The sequence below is a fragment of the Eucyclogobius newberryi genome, unplaced genomic scaffold (genome assembly GCF_026437365.1).
Source record: "Eucyclogobius newberryi isolate DKJ021-1_F unplaced genomic scaffold, fEucNew1.0.hap1 SCAF_12, whole genome shotgun sequence".
Taxonomy (NCBI): domain Eukaryota; kingdom Metazoa; phylum Chordata; class Actinopteri; order Gobiiformes; family Gobiidae; genus Eucyclogobius; species Eucyclogobius newberryi.
In genome coordinates, this window is record NW_027315746.1 from 10,138,029 (window position 1) to 10,153,570 (window position 15,542).

The 15,542-nt window shown below is 44.5% G+C and overlaps 1 protein-coding gene across 13 annotated transcripts in view; it reads left to right on the forward strand.

The window, feature by feature from the left end:
• The window catches only part of LOC140356045 (receptor-type tyrosine-protein phosphatase F-like), a 308,485-nt gene that overhangs the window by 13,763 nt on the left and 279,180 nt on the right, over nt 1–15,542 (forward strand). The gene's annotated exons all lie outside the window — the stretch shown is intronic.

Consider the following 15,542-nt stretch of genomic DNA (forward strand, 5'->3'; position numbering starts at 1 on the left):
AGGCCACTCTGGCTTGTAGGTCTCCGGAGGTCATCGACGGGTATCGGCAGGCCAAGCGAGCCGCGGCTCGTGCTGTCGCAGAGGCAAAAACCCGGGCCTGGGAGGAGTTCGGGGAGGCCATGGAGGAGGACTATCGGTCGGCACCAAAGAAATTCTGGCAAACCGTCCGGCGCCTCAGGAGGGGGAAGCAGTGTCTCACCAACACCGTTTACGGTGCGGGTGGAGGCCTGCTGACCTCAACTGGGGATGTCGTCGGACGGTGGAAGGAATACTTTGAGGATCTCCTTAATCCCTCAGTCACGTCTTCCGAAGAGGAAGTAGAGACCGGGGACTCAGAGGCTGGCTCATCCATCACCCAAGCTGAAGTCACTGAGGTTGTTCGCAAACTCCTCGGTGGCAGGGCTCCGGGGGTGGATGAGATCCGCCCTGAGTACCTAAAGTATCTGGATGTTGTAGGACTGTCTTGGTTGACACGTCTCTGCAACATCGCGTGGCGTTCGGGGACCGTGCCTCTGGACTGGCAGACCGGGGTGGTGGTCCCTCTGTTCAAGAAGGGGGACCGGAGGGTGTGTTCCAACTACAGAGGGATCACACTCCTCAGCCTCCCGGGTAAGGTCTATTCCAAGGTACTGGAGAGGAGAATCCGACCGATAGTCGAACCTCGGATTCAGGAGGAGCAGAGTGGTTTTCGTCCCGGTCGTGGAACACTGGACCAGCTCTATACCCTCCATCGGGTGCTCGAGGGCTCATGGGAGTTTGCCCAACCAGTCCACATGTGCTTTGTGGATCTGGAGAAGGCTTTCGACCGTGTCCCTCGGGGTGTCCTTTGGGGGGTGCTCCGGGAGTACGGGGTCCGGGGCCCTTTGCTCAGGGCTGTCCGGTCCCTGTATGACCGGAGCAGGAGCTGTGTTCGCATTGCCGGCAGTAAGTCAGACCTGTTCCCAGTGCATGTTGGACTCCGCCAGGGCTGCCCTTTGTCACCGGTTCTGTTCATAATTTTTATGGACAGAATTTCTAGGCGCAGTCAGGGGTCGGAGGGTGTCCGGTTTGGGGACCACAGGATTCCATCTCTGCTGTTTGCAGACGATGTTGTCCTGATGGCTCCATCAAACCCGGACCTGCAACATGCACTGGGACGGTTTGCAGCCGAGTGTGAAGCGGCTGGGATGAGAATCAGCACCTCCAAATCCGAGGCCATGGTTCTCGACCGGAAAAAGGTGGCTTGCCCTCTCCAGGTGGGTGGGGTGTCCTTGCCCCAAGTGGAGGAGTTCAAGTATCTCGGGGTCTTGTTCACGAGTGAGGGAAGGATGGAGCGTGAGATCGACAGGCGGATCGGTGCAGCGGCTGCAGTGATGCAGTCGCTGCATCGGACCGTTGTGGTAAAGAGGGAGCTGAGCCGAAAGGCAAAGCTCTCTATTTACCGGTCGGTCTACGTTCCTACCCTCACCTATGGTCATGAGCTTTGGGTAGTGACCGAAAGAACAAGATCGCGGATACAAGCGGTCGAAATGAGTTTCCTCCGCCGTGTGGCTGGGCGCTCCCTTAGAGATAAGGTGAGGAGCTCGGCCACACGGGGGGAGCTCGGAGTAGAGCCGCTGCTCCTCCACGTCGAGAGGAGCCAGCTGAGGTGGCTCGGGCATCTGTTTCGGATGCCTCCTGGGCGCCTCCCTCGGGAGGTGTTTCAGGCATGTCCCACCGGGAAGAGGCCCCGGGGAAGACCCAGGACACGCTGGAGAGACTATGTCTCTCGGCTGGCCTGGGAACGCCTCGGGATCCCCCCGGAGGAGTTAGAGGAAGTGTCTGGGGAGAAGGAAGTCTGGGAGTCCCTGCTCAGACTGCTGCCCCCGCGACCCGGCCCCGGATAAAGCGGCAGAAGATGGATGGATGGATGGATTTTGACATTTTATTTATATATATATATATATATATATATATATATATTTTAATATCCCCTTAAACATGTCTTAATTTACACATATTTCACATTCATCTCATAATCAAGTATTTTTATTATTTTAAATGTTGTAATATATATTTTTATTCTTAATCAGCTCTCTTTGTTGCATTTATTTTTGTTGCTTTTTGTGACTATAAACTATATACTTGGTTTTCAAATGTGTCATATCTTCAAAATAACCTACATTTGGGTGTATTGCCATCACCTCTCCGTCATATACAGCGAGTGAAGCTTGTTATTCAGTCACACGTTCTTTAACCAGCTGCAGTTTAGACTCTCCTCTGCAGCGCCGCTCAAACCTGGCGTGATGTCGCTCAGAGGTGACACGAACAGGACAGTAATTCCTCCGCTTGTTTCTCTGATCCTGATTGGATGTTTCAGCCACAGCTCCATCACCCCGGAGTATTGGTAAATGTCCCGGGACGGTGACAGGACAGGCGTGTTAGACCTCAGTGGCTCTGCAGCACATCTGCTCCGTCAGCAAAAGTGCACGGATCACATACTCCTTCATCTCACACGACGCTCCGATGGGACGAATGCAGCACTGCTGTCATTCATTAGCCCTGTACTACAGCGGGTCTGAACCGGGTCTGGACCGGGACTGAACCGGGTCTGGACCGGGACTGAACCGGGTCTGGACCGGGACTATAGATGACACAATTTCAAATTATAGTGTTATGTTTTGCTTATTGTGAGAAGAAACATACATTTTACAATTATTAACGGCTTTACCAAACAGTGAAATGCTTGATACACTTTCATTCACATTGACTATTAGATCACCATTCTTGTTTGTGACCAGCTTTACACTCATATGTCCATGTGCAGAAAGACCCATCTCCACCTCGCCTGTAGAGGCGCTGCATACAAGCAGCCAAAGCAGTGAGAGGGAAGCATGAGGAAGAGACCCGGAGCTCTGCCTTATCCGCGTCACACAAACAAACTTGGACTTTAGCAGTGTTTGGTTTCATTCTTTGGCTTTTGCGGATTTACTCCACTACTGGCCCACATGTGCACAACCTGGCCCACATGTGCACAACCTGGCCCACATGTGCACAACCTGCCCCACATGTGCGCAACCTGCCCCACATGTGCGCAACCTGCCCCACATGTGCGCACAACCTGCCCCACATGTGCGCACAACCTGCCCCACATGTGCGCACAACCTGCCCCACATGTGCGCACAACCTGCCCCACATGTGCGCACAACCTGCCCCACATGTGCGCACAACCTGCCCCACATGAGCACATCGTGCCCCACATGTCACAACCTGCTGAAGCGTTTTTTGTATTGGTACTTCATCTTCATAACATTGTTATTTTTGTAAGTATTTACTGGAAAGGGTGATATATTTCTGTGTGATCATCAGTAATTATAATTATACCAGACTTTGACCTTCTTTGGCTCTGATCAGAGTTCTATTGCATTTTCACAATCATCCAAACGAACCGTACTATCCATGCAAACGGATCCTAATTCAAATCAAGAGTGTATTGTGTATGCCCCCTTAAATACACCCTATTTTAAAGCTAGCAGATATTAATATAAGCCCCATGTAACTGCTTCACTCCTCACTTCACCTGCAACTGTGAACATCTTTATCATTCTGCGACTTTCCCCCACATTAGAGATAAAACATAAAACACCAATACAAAATGTCCAAAAGGCATCACTAATAGTAAGTAATTTCTCGCCAGTGTAAATGTCCCCGATAAACGACACTAAATCGCCGCCGTACACCCAGTTCCTTCTGATTCACATAATTGCGGTGACCATAAATTGATTTATTGTGCGGCCCTATCGCTCGTCATTGTCACGCCTTTTTCTTTTCAGTTCCTCTCCTAATTAGACACGGGGACACACATGCCGCGCACGCCCAACACGCGCAATAGGACGTCCTCCAAATGGATGCGGGAACATTACATGAAGGTCAAACAGGCGGCCATTTTATCAGCTCGCCTTTAAATGCCACACATGCCATCCCTTCACACAGGAGCGAAATGTGACGGACTCGAACAGGTCTTGTAGATTAAACGCCGACTCGCGAACAATGAACCAGATTTTCACACGCCGGTTTAATTTATCGTCTCCTTGCATTGGCGCGTGCCCTACATTATTATTTAGCGCCGATGTTTAGCCGCCAGGAGACAAAGGCGGACGGGTTGAAAGAGTTTGAAAGGGCGGCGAACACCGACAACGAACCGTCTGGAAATGTTCTCTACCATGGCAGTGATAATGCTTTATGCAAATGCGCCATAACGTCGGGGTAAAATAGTTGTGTTTGGTGGTAATGAGCCAACTTTATTCGATGATTGTTTATTTGCCACTTGTCCTTTCTGATTATTTGCGTTAAATGTATGCCGGTTTGCTCCATAAGACCGCATTACAATCAGTTTTATAATCATTCAAAGCTGCTGCCTTGATGACAGTTCCATAATGACTCGCTGGAAAGGTGTGATTATTCTGATTAGAGGTCCTCAGTCTTAATTGAAGGCTGTTGTTGAACTCTTTTAGATCCTTTGGTGATTTTGCCGTGGCCGGGTTCAATGTGACAATAACTTTCGAGAGCGTAAGTCGTTCGGGTTTGGGAAATCAACTACTACAATCTGCTATGTCCGTTTAACTAAAGTATAGCTCCAGATAAATGGGCATTGGAGATTGTGCTATTCTGTTGAGACGTGTGCAGTTTGCAGATAGTGCGCTGATATGGGAAAGAATCAATCTAAAAGTGATGTGTCCATCCCGGAGACACGTGTCATGCTGCAATGTCAAATAAATATGGGAAAGAGTGTCTGGAATGCTATGTATGTGGTCTGTCATTTCTTTGTGATTTTAATGCAATTTTTTAATGCAGTTTATTTGTGATTTTTTTTTTTTTTCTGTTGTGTGAAGCGCTTTTGAATTGCATTGTGTATGAAATATGCTCTACAAATACACTTGCCTTGCCTGTAGAACTAGGCAATATTAAGAATGCAATTCATCACAATTTAGCAATCACGACTGAGTGGCTTTCATTATCAATCTCACTTTTGATAATTGTCCATTTAAAACGAACAAAAAACGACATGTTTCAATGACGAATGACCTGCTGTGGACCTCACGATTTAAACGACCCAAGCTGATCATTGACTATTAGAGGTGACTGAATCTCAATCCTGTTTAAAATGTGATTAATTGCTATGCAGAGAACTGAACGTGTTCTGCAGATTTCATCATTAAGCGATATGTTTGGTGATGCCTAAACAGAAGGCTGCCAAAAGTAGCTGTAAAAGATGCATATTCATGGACCGTGTCATAATTTGCAAGCCAAGTTTTTTGCTGACGCCAAGAAAGCATTTAAAGATTGATCTTGTGTGTTGATCGTGGAAAGTTCCTCAAACTGAAATCTTAATTGTGCACGGAGAACATCGCGCCAAAGCGTATCGGCGAACGAAGACGAAAAGTGCGTCGCTTGCAGTCGCCGCGCTCCGCCGCTCCCGACAGCTGGACGAGATGGATTTAGGGGAGGCGCAGGAGGAGGGATTTCTCTCTGAGCGTAGAGGGACCGGGATGACAGGTCCAGGTCCGGGGATGACAGGTCCCGGTCCGTGGAGAGCTGCAGCCGAGGCCTCCTGCACCTTCTGCGTCGCGGTGTCAGATACCTTGACGCCGTGAGAGACCGTTAGCACTGACGGCGCGGTGCCCTGGAAGCACGAGCGGTAAATAAAGGTGACACGCCTGTGGATATTAACCGGATTTGGCTAATGCTCTTCTGAAGGCGCCTTTTTGAACGCTGCAGCTGGGCCGGGATCACGTGCGGCGGGCACATTCAAGATGGTCAGCCTTGAAGTCCGCTTATTTGGCCCCTAGCCTTTTCGTAAAGCCTCTGCGAGTACTTTCAGATGTGTTCTCCAAGAAGTGATTTGATTAAACTTAAATATCTGACCCCGATGAGGACCCTATGACTCGGATAAAGTCATGTGGATTAATTCTCAGTGACCAATTTAAGGCTGGATAAAGCTTTAAAGATGACCTTGACAAATGACGCAAATGAAAAGCCTGCAAATTGGACGACTGCTGCTTTTCCACTTTACAACGGGCTGTAATCGAGTTTGCCTTGTGCATGTTGAATTGAATCAAATGTCATTGTTATTCATTGTCAAAATGGAGTTCGAGCTTTAATTTGATCGAATAAAAGGTCTATTGACATTTGGATTATGGTTTGCCATTTTGCGTCTGACTTAGTTTAGCAAAATGTACTGATCTTGCACTTGCACAGTTAAATGTAAGCGTTCAAAATGACGGATTGTATGCTAATATGTTGCTCTTGAATTGTAGTACAGTTTTGTATTGGTCGTAGTGCACAATTGTGAATTAAAGGTGGTATGGACGATTTTTTTCAGCAAATTTTTTATCATATTTCCTTGTGGCGTGGATAAATCATTTGTCCTGCCACGTGTCAATCATAAAACGCACCTATCGCCCACCTGCAGCCGCGTGCGGTTCGTCCCCACGTTTCCGCGTGCCTAAACGCATGGATCTATCATAATATAGTTCCCTCAGTGTACGGGGCAAAATGAAGACGGAGAAAGACAGTTCGAGCTGACGCAGAAGTGGACAGAAATCTACGGGAGACGAGAGATGCGATGCGCTCCGTCGCACTAATAAACAAACGCACGTGTGTGTTGTATCAGTCCGCACGGGGGAATGCGCATGCGCACTTCCGCCTGCGTTCTCAAATCGCCGAAAAATCGTCCATACCGCCTTTTAAAACCTCCATAAGTTTAAATTGTGAACTTCTATTTGTCCTTTTGCTCAGTCATTATGAGGACAAAGTCTTGGAAAACAGGCCATTCATCCAATATGTAAATTATTTCACATATCTTTTATTGACTGAGGATGTAGAAAAAAAAAAGTCACTTGTAAATCTTGTATTGCACCCTAATGTATGCCGTCTTATGCGTTTAAAGTGCAAGAGTAGTACCACTCGTGTTGTGAAAACTCTACTCTCTTTCATCATACTTTGCTCTCTTATATCTCACATCTCCAAACCTAAATGAAGTAACACACACCGCACGGACGCCTTGGGGACTTTTGTATTAGCTTTTAATGAAACGTCTGCGCAGTTACGGCAATGATAAGTTGGTTCCCCCTCCCCGTCCGTATATAAATATGTGCTATGATAATACAAACGATCCAATACGTGGTCCCACACTACCCAACATTCATCACACGGCGAGTGCGTTTCAAGGTTACAAAGTGCGCGGGCCACCGGGGCGAGTTTCTCCTACCTATGGCGAGGCGGTAATAGAATACAACAGCGTCCGTGCAGAGTGCTGCGGTGGGAGGGGAAACGGAGGGGAAGTCGTTAGGAGCTATTTGTAATAAATGGGATTTGTTGTATATTTAATGTTTATGGAAAGTGGATAATAGGCCGCTTTCCGTTTCAGCTTGTCCCCTCCCCTTTCGGCTGTGGGTGCAGCTGCAAATATTTATTTATTCATCTAAAGTGGGACGCATAGATCAGCATTGGATCCTCGCTAAAAGAGCTGAGCGTGTATCAAAGCTTTTATTTGCTCTTGAGCCAATTCGAAGCGTCTCCTCCGCGTTTATCAACATGATGTGAAATGTTAGGAGTCATATGAATGGGCGTGGATATTAAAATCCATAATCTGGGGCTTGATCATATTGTGTTTTGTCTTAGGGAGGGAATTGAAGTAGTAATTCTGCTTGATGACTTTCTTTGTCATTAAACCTGCTGTCAAGGCATTAAAACGTGAATTAAAGGTTGTTTTGTGTTGGAACTGCTGTGAATTTAATACTGCAATATTGTGCTCTTCCCTCTCAATTAGTAATAAAGTGACTATTTCGGTTGCATGAAATGACGTATGATGCATTTGTTAATACAGAGCAAAGAGTCAAGGTTATGTAGTTTCTTGATTATCGTGATTATTCAAGTCACAATATAATCGTAAGAGCTAAAAGAAAAGTGTTGTAAATGTGCGCCTTTAGAAACAAAATTTAAATATACATTTCATTTAAAAAATAAATATGTACATTTCAACCAGAGAGTACATTTTCAATAAAAAATACAAATAGACTTCAACTAGACAATTAAAAAAAAACACTCATGGCACAATCGAATCAAAATAAAGTCTATTTGGTCACAAAATTAAGACTTTTCAATTCAATATACACTCTAAAAATTGTAAAACTAAATGTAAAATTCCTTTTTTTAATCTGCGTACCTATGTCACGTGAACTGTTTGATCTTGGTGCCAGTAATTATAAATGATAGCGCCATATTATTCCCACACACCGTTTCCCCCTGGTTGAAAAGATCCCGTCATCATGTCTGCTTTTGGACCGTGCTTCCTAAGGTGGTACAATGACCTAATTCCACATAAGGCCTTGACCTCCCGATGTCATTCACCGCACAAACCGCCCGTAGAACATCGGCGCCAGTACGTGCCACGCTGCTCTCAACATGGCCGCCGCTGTAGTGGTTTTCATCTCTTTATGGATTTTCTTTCATTGTACAAGCACACAATGAAATACACCCGGCTGACAGCCAATTGTTGTTGTGCACATGGCTCTGCGGACGGCTACTACATCCATGTTCAGCCGAATCAAGCGCACAAGGCTTACGCTGTAGCAAATAGCTGCAACTGTCAGTCTTCAACTATCGATTTTGAATGTATGATTTCTGTGTGAATGATGGTAACAAAAAAAGACATATATTTACAGTTTTTTCCTTTTTAGATTTACAAAAGTACAAAACGATTTGAGTTTGTTCTATATTCTGTGCTACACAAATAAAGATGGACTGGATTGGAAAGTTGGCCCTGCGACAAGTTGGCCACTGTCCAGGATGTACCCCGCCTAAGGCCCGAAGTCACTGGGATAGGCTCCAGTCACCCGTGACCCCGAAAGGGAACAAGCGGTAGAAAATGGATGGATGGATGGATTGGAAAGTTGTAGTACATTTCAACAAATACAATGTTAAGGGCTGGGTATTGCCTAGTACCTCACGATACAACACATATCCCGATACAGCAAACTTGATACGATACACGTCCAGATTCACAATATCCCTTGAAACCGGTGTTAAAAGTTTACTCAAATTACGTTTTGATTACGTATGACAAGAAAATGCATTAGAATCTCATGTTCACACTGTCCTCAATATCAGAATACAACGCTCCGCTTCGGCCTTGATGCAGCTGTAGGTTCCAAAGTGTAACTCTGCTATTTCTAATGACTTTATGCTGTTTTTAGCGATAGTCCATCACGATATATCACGAGCCCTAAAAGGGACATCCCTGGACCAAACCACTGAGTTATTATATTTCTACTCTAGTATTTTTAAAGCCTATTCTAAGTACGACCTCCTTAAATCCGCCTGTTCAAGTCTTCCTTATTGTTCTTTCCCCAGACCCACTTATTTCCCCCTTTCTTCAAAAAACCCCAGCTGCCAACAGGCAACGTGCCAGACTCTCGGCTACAAAACGGTCCTTCCAAAACCCGGTGACGTCGCGGTACTTTCGCCTTCTTCTTTATCTGGGATTCTTTTTTTTGGCCGGCGCCCAGCTCGATTCATTGTAGGTGCGCCACGGTTTCTCTCATCCCGTCGAGTTCGCTCCTTGTCAGTCGCGAGGCGGTACATCTCCAGCTGGATTTTGTGTTTTTTTTTAAACGGCTTGGCCCGAGTTCAACCGTGTACCTCCCGCGCCGCTCCCGGTTTGCTACTTACCAATAAAAGTCAACAGGACCCAAATGAGCACGCCAGGTGATCTACATCCACGGCCTCTTTGAAAGTTGTTCCTTCCAAATTGTTTCTGTTGGAAGTCGTTGCTTTGGTATCGATCCAGAACACGGCACAACATTTGCAGGTTTACATAAATTAAGTGTGGTGGGTTTCCATTAAAGCGAGGATCAGGATTGTGATTAAAATGGGAAGAACACTAAATCCTTCTTCACTCCACTACAACTCATGATAGTTAAACATTGTTGCATATACAGTACATTTCCCTGCCCCTGAACTATACCATAAAGCATATTTTATCCTGTAACTTTGGATTCCTTCCAGTTCTCAGTCCCCAGCACCTAGACGTAGCTTTTACACCGCGCCATAAGTTTTCTGCTCATAACAGGATTTTCGAACTTTTTGGCCGCCGCCTGACTCTTTCCCTCCGGTGCCACTCCTTGTTTGTTGCCTACCAGGAAGAGTCAACTAGACCCTATGGACTTAACAAGGTGAGATCCACGCCGCAGCGCCTCTAAAAGGGCAATGATTCATGAGGCCTGCTGCCCTGTCCCTGGGGCTGGAGCAATGGCTGGCATTATCTTCTGCAAATGGGTTTGAAAATGCTCTTGGCCAGGTTGACCAGAGCACTGATTTATAGCTCAAGATAGGCTGAACTGTTGGCCCCCTTTTTTTTTGCTTTCTCCTTTGTGTACGAGACCCCACCAGCGCAACAAGCACACAAACTCATCGCCGACATGCCAGGCTTTTTCATTGCTCACGGTCGAACACGGCCCATAAAGCATTAACCCAAAGTTGCGGAGTGGGAAAAGAAGACTATTGTTCTTAATACATCACGCACAAGGATAAGCATTTTTTCCCGCCTTTATCTTTCTTTGTCACAGCCTATATATAGATATGAAGCTTATCCTTGACTTGGAGTAGGAACCACTGTCAGAAAAATAGCAATTGCTTCTTGGAAATTGCGCTTGGTAATCTACTATCTGGTGATATATGGTGCAGCAGAAAGTGTGCGCTGGGCTTTTTCTGAGTAAAACTGTAGGCGTTTTAGACTTTTTACTTAATTAATCATGCATACCTTGCCAAGAAATTTGTTTTTGCGGATATTTTTTGCTTTGTCTGAGCGAAATACCTCAAAAGTTGTGGCTGTAAGAGTTTAATTGCATTTTCACAGAGCCGTTTGGGGCTGAGGAAGAACAAAATGTGTTTTTGGTTTGACTATGGAGCCGGTTTTGTCTGCCAGCAACATAAATCGCAATGCTACTGTTGGATTTGCTTTGCACATTAGGTAGAATGACTACAGAAATAAATGTGTGGATCGAATGTTATCCAAATCATAATTGTGTGTGGGAGGTTTGTGGCATACTATAGTTGCACCCTTGGGCAGAGCACTTTTTACCCAGGGATGAGTGACGTGTGTGAGTGATTTGCTGTGGTTATAATTAGATTTAATTAATTTAGTTTTTATTATTTTCCGGAGATACTGTAATTTTTCATAGTCTTGGCTGGGGTGCAACTTAGACTTCGGAGCGACTTATATGTGATATAATTTGTTATTTTCACATTGACAACCACAAGAGGGCGCTCTAGGCTCTGAGCGACGCAGAAGAAGAATCTGCTCTTCCTCTGGAGTTTGTGGAGTTGTTTAGAAGTGACACAGAGGAAGAAGAATTCAATGGATTTAGTGATTTGGGGTAAAACTGATGCTTTGGTAAACTTGTTAGCATGTTCTTTATGCTATAGTTATCTGAATAACTGTTCATATGTTACGTTCACATACCAGACACTTACCACAGTTCTGTCTGTGCCTCATGTAGCTGAAGGTGTTAGCGTTAGCATACGTCATGTAGCTGAAGGTGTTAGCGTTAGCATACGTCATGTAGCTGAAGGTGTTAGGGTTAGCATACGTCATGTAGCTGAAGGTGTTAGCGTTAGCATACGTACACCTATTCACCATGTTCTCTCATCTGTTATTATTTTAAACTGCATTTCAAGTTGAAATGTCTGTTCTTGGTCTTGGATTTTATCAAATTTCCACAAAACTTTGCATTTTTTGGCTGGTGTGATTTATAATCCAGAAAATCACTCATTTGGGGCTGATTGGATTAGGCATTTACGTTGAAATTGCAGATGACATTTATCCCCACACGTTGCAGACTTGGACATAGGACTCATGTTATAACATTGTTGCTTCATCAAAAACATAGTATGTATTTAGCTTCGTTCACGCTTGTTTTGTTAATCCTGTTTATGAGTTCCTTTGGCTCTGAGCCTTACAAAAACACTCCCAGATTTGTGACATCATAGGTAAAGGTAGAGATCCCCTGTGCTGTTTTAAGACTCATTCTAACCATTTCTGCCGTATAATTATGTTCATTACAATAGCGTGCTTACATTAGGATGTTAGAGGTAGCTTTTTCTTCCCCCCCCCCCATGGTAATTCCCTCTGTTGCCAGTAGATGGAGTGCACACATTCAGGTTTCAATACATACAGTAAGTATTTGAACACTCTGCGACTTTGCGAGTTCTCCCACTTAGAAATGATGGAGGGGCTTGAAATTTTCATTGTAGGTGAGTGACAGAATCTAAAAAATCACATTGTATGATTTTTAAATAATGTATTTGTATGTAGGAGAGACTCCAGGAGAGATTTGGTCTCTCACTGTGGAAATGCACCTACGATTAAAATTTCAGACCCATCTATAATTTCTAAGTGGGAGAACTTGCAAAGTCGGAGGGTGTGCAAATACTTACTATCCTCACTGCATACTATTTTATGGGGGTACCAGCTAAAATCTGGAACAGTCTTCCTGAAGATGTGAGACAGGCTTCTACTCTGACAATGTTCAAATCTAAGCTAAAAACAGTTTTGTTTAGCTGCGCATATGACTGAAAGGATTTTTTCTTTGCACTCTTCTCTTTTGTTTGTGATTTTATTAGTTTAGAAAATCAGTTGGATTGATAATTTTTAATTTAGTTAATTTTATTGTATTTCTGTTTCTGTCATTTCTTTGTGATTTGAATGCATTTTTCCTGCTGTGAAGCACTTTGAATTGCCTTGTGTATGAAATGTGCTCTACAAATAAACTTGCCTTGCCTTGCCTTGCCTATTGAAGAGCATTTTTTTAAAAGTCTAATAACTATACAAAATATGTATAATATGTGTCCTTTAATATCAGATTGTATCGTTGATTTCCTGGATCGTGGAGCATTCTTGACCCGCTTTTGGCCGCGAGTGAAACACGGAATGTACTCCTGAAAATCTAATTACATAGTTACACAAAGGCGACCCAAGTTTGTGCCGTCCGCGTCCCGTCCCATTCTCACGGCTATCCTTCAATGCTCAATAATGGTCTTAGCGCTTCACACGCAAACCGGCATTACTCCCATTATTAAGTCAACACGGATTAGCGCGCGGCGGAGTGTAAGTGATAGTAATGACGGAACTGCTCGCCGCGTTCCCACGTCACGCCTGTCCTTTCCTGACAGCGGTGTTTTGACCCTTCCTCGTCACTGGCTGTTGGGGAGGAGGAGGGCAAGAGTGGTTCTGGGAAAGTCGGTCGGCCAACGGTACGTGCGCAAAGTGGTTTTGACTCGAGTTTGCGAAGCGTTTGAAATGCAAACCGACATCACCTGCTGCAAGTATCAACCCCATTAGAAAATTCCCAGTGCGTTCACCCGCCATTGTTACGTAACTGCTGCATGGAGGCGTGCACTGTAAAAGCAGCAGAACCAGGTGAGAGTCTGGAAGTAGTTCTACATTCTGACTTACCGTATTTTGTTACGATGAATTCTGAATATTAATTGCCACATAATTCTGCTGGAATAATCAGCAACTAGAAAACCATTTACTGCACTGAATGTCCCTGGAGCTTTAACATATTTGATCAAAACTAGCTAAATATTCAAGCAGTATGAACTTGCATGTTTTCCTGGTAATGGGAGTTTTTAATTTCCTCTTTGTTCTAGAGTTGTTGTTTTAGAGCCCTTTTTAGTTACTAGTTTTTCCATTGAGTCACACATTGTTATTGTTAATTGGCCATGCTGATGATATGGTACATGCTAATTCACCCCAAAAAAACATTGGAATAGAAGTAAATTAATGCTGTATGAAAACAATATTATACCTTTTAGCGTTAAACATTCCCATTATTGGCTAGCATGCTCGATGGGTGTGGGAAGAAGGTTGATCTTATTTAATCCCCTCCCTTTTGAATCATATAATTTACTGACACAACAGAAACAAACAAAGTCCTTAATCTATTAACTAAACCATAATTTACCCAAAAATAATTATACGTTTCAATCTTACACTGGAACTTGAGTATTCATAAATCTTGACTGTAAAGAATGCACTATGTAACCTTTCTGGTGAACAGTCCTGCTCGTCTCCACGGAGATGGTTAGTGCTTTACCTGAAATGTTACGCTGCATGGCATTTAACTTATGTAATTCGCAGGCAGGTGATGCCACCTTGCCAAGTGACATGTCGGATCCGTGGAAAGGTCACAGCATGAATGTTTCTCAGGCTGTCTCTGAGCAATAAAAATACCCAATTAAATAAATGCAAGATGGATGCAGGGCTGCACGGAAAGTATCAATATCGCAATATTGCCCTGTTAGGATGATTTTATTCATTATATTATTCATTCGGTCGAAAAATAGCCTTGAATTAGTTTCTCAAGTTTTTATTTAGACATATTTTGACCAGTACTTTAAGGCATGCCTGTATTTGTTGTAAAGCCATACTTTAGAGGCAGAGCAATAACATATCTTTGATGACAAGCTGAACAGTTACATAGCGTTACATTTCAATAAAACATCATTTGGTTGGTTACTTGGTTTGAGAACATTGAGACCCACCCATTTAGGACAACCCCCGACTTCCTTTTGAGTTGACTTTTACAGTGCATCCCGTCCCCCACGTCTCCTCTCTCTCTGGGTCCGGGGGACGATCGACAACAGTTGGCCCTGCTCTTAATAATTAACATCCACGCTTCGCACGGCTCCCGTACGTCTATATCTCTCCCCGGTCATCCATCTTACCCCGGCACGCCGCGCCCTCTCCTGTCACAAACCCAACCTCTGCTCCCCGCCGCCATCCGGCTCCAAATGCGCGGCCACCAGTGGATTATTTCAAAGGCTACATGTCAGCGAGATACTTATCGAGTCCAAGGCCCGCATCCCGCGCTCTGCTGAATGTTGATTAGCTGTTCTGTTCCTCGACTGTGTGGTCCGTTCCCCCCGCCGCTCGAGCGATGCCAGCGACGGGTTAATCCATGTATTGAACCCGGCGCCGGCTCGTAATGCCACGGGCTTTCGATATCAATAAGAAGTGAGGCGTGTGTGTTTTTTTTTTTTTTTTTTTTTTTTTTTTTTTATATAGAGCTCAAGGATATTAGGGGCACATGCAATCAGCAGTAATGGGGAGTTATGCGACGAAGATATGACGGATATGACTGGGTTTTTCCTCCAAAGGACTGAAAAGTTGGGAATTGAATTAGTAAAGGGAGCAGTTTGGTGTCGATAATAGCTTTTTGATTTGTTTCATGGGGTTTTAATGCACTGTGTGAAAGCTCGGCAAATGGGATGCACTAACATTTATTGGAGTTGAAGCTTCTCGAAGTGTCAGAAAATGGATTTGTGAAATACAGCTCATGTAAGAAATCCGATATTTTACATTCACTTTGTGCGGCGCTTTTCGGATGTTTTGCCAGACCCTTAGGAATCAGTTACGCGACGTACTGCTCCAGACAATACATACTTATTTAATCAACGTTCCTGTCAACCTTTATCACTCGTCACGCATTTTTACTGTACCGTAATTTCCGCACTACAAG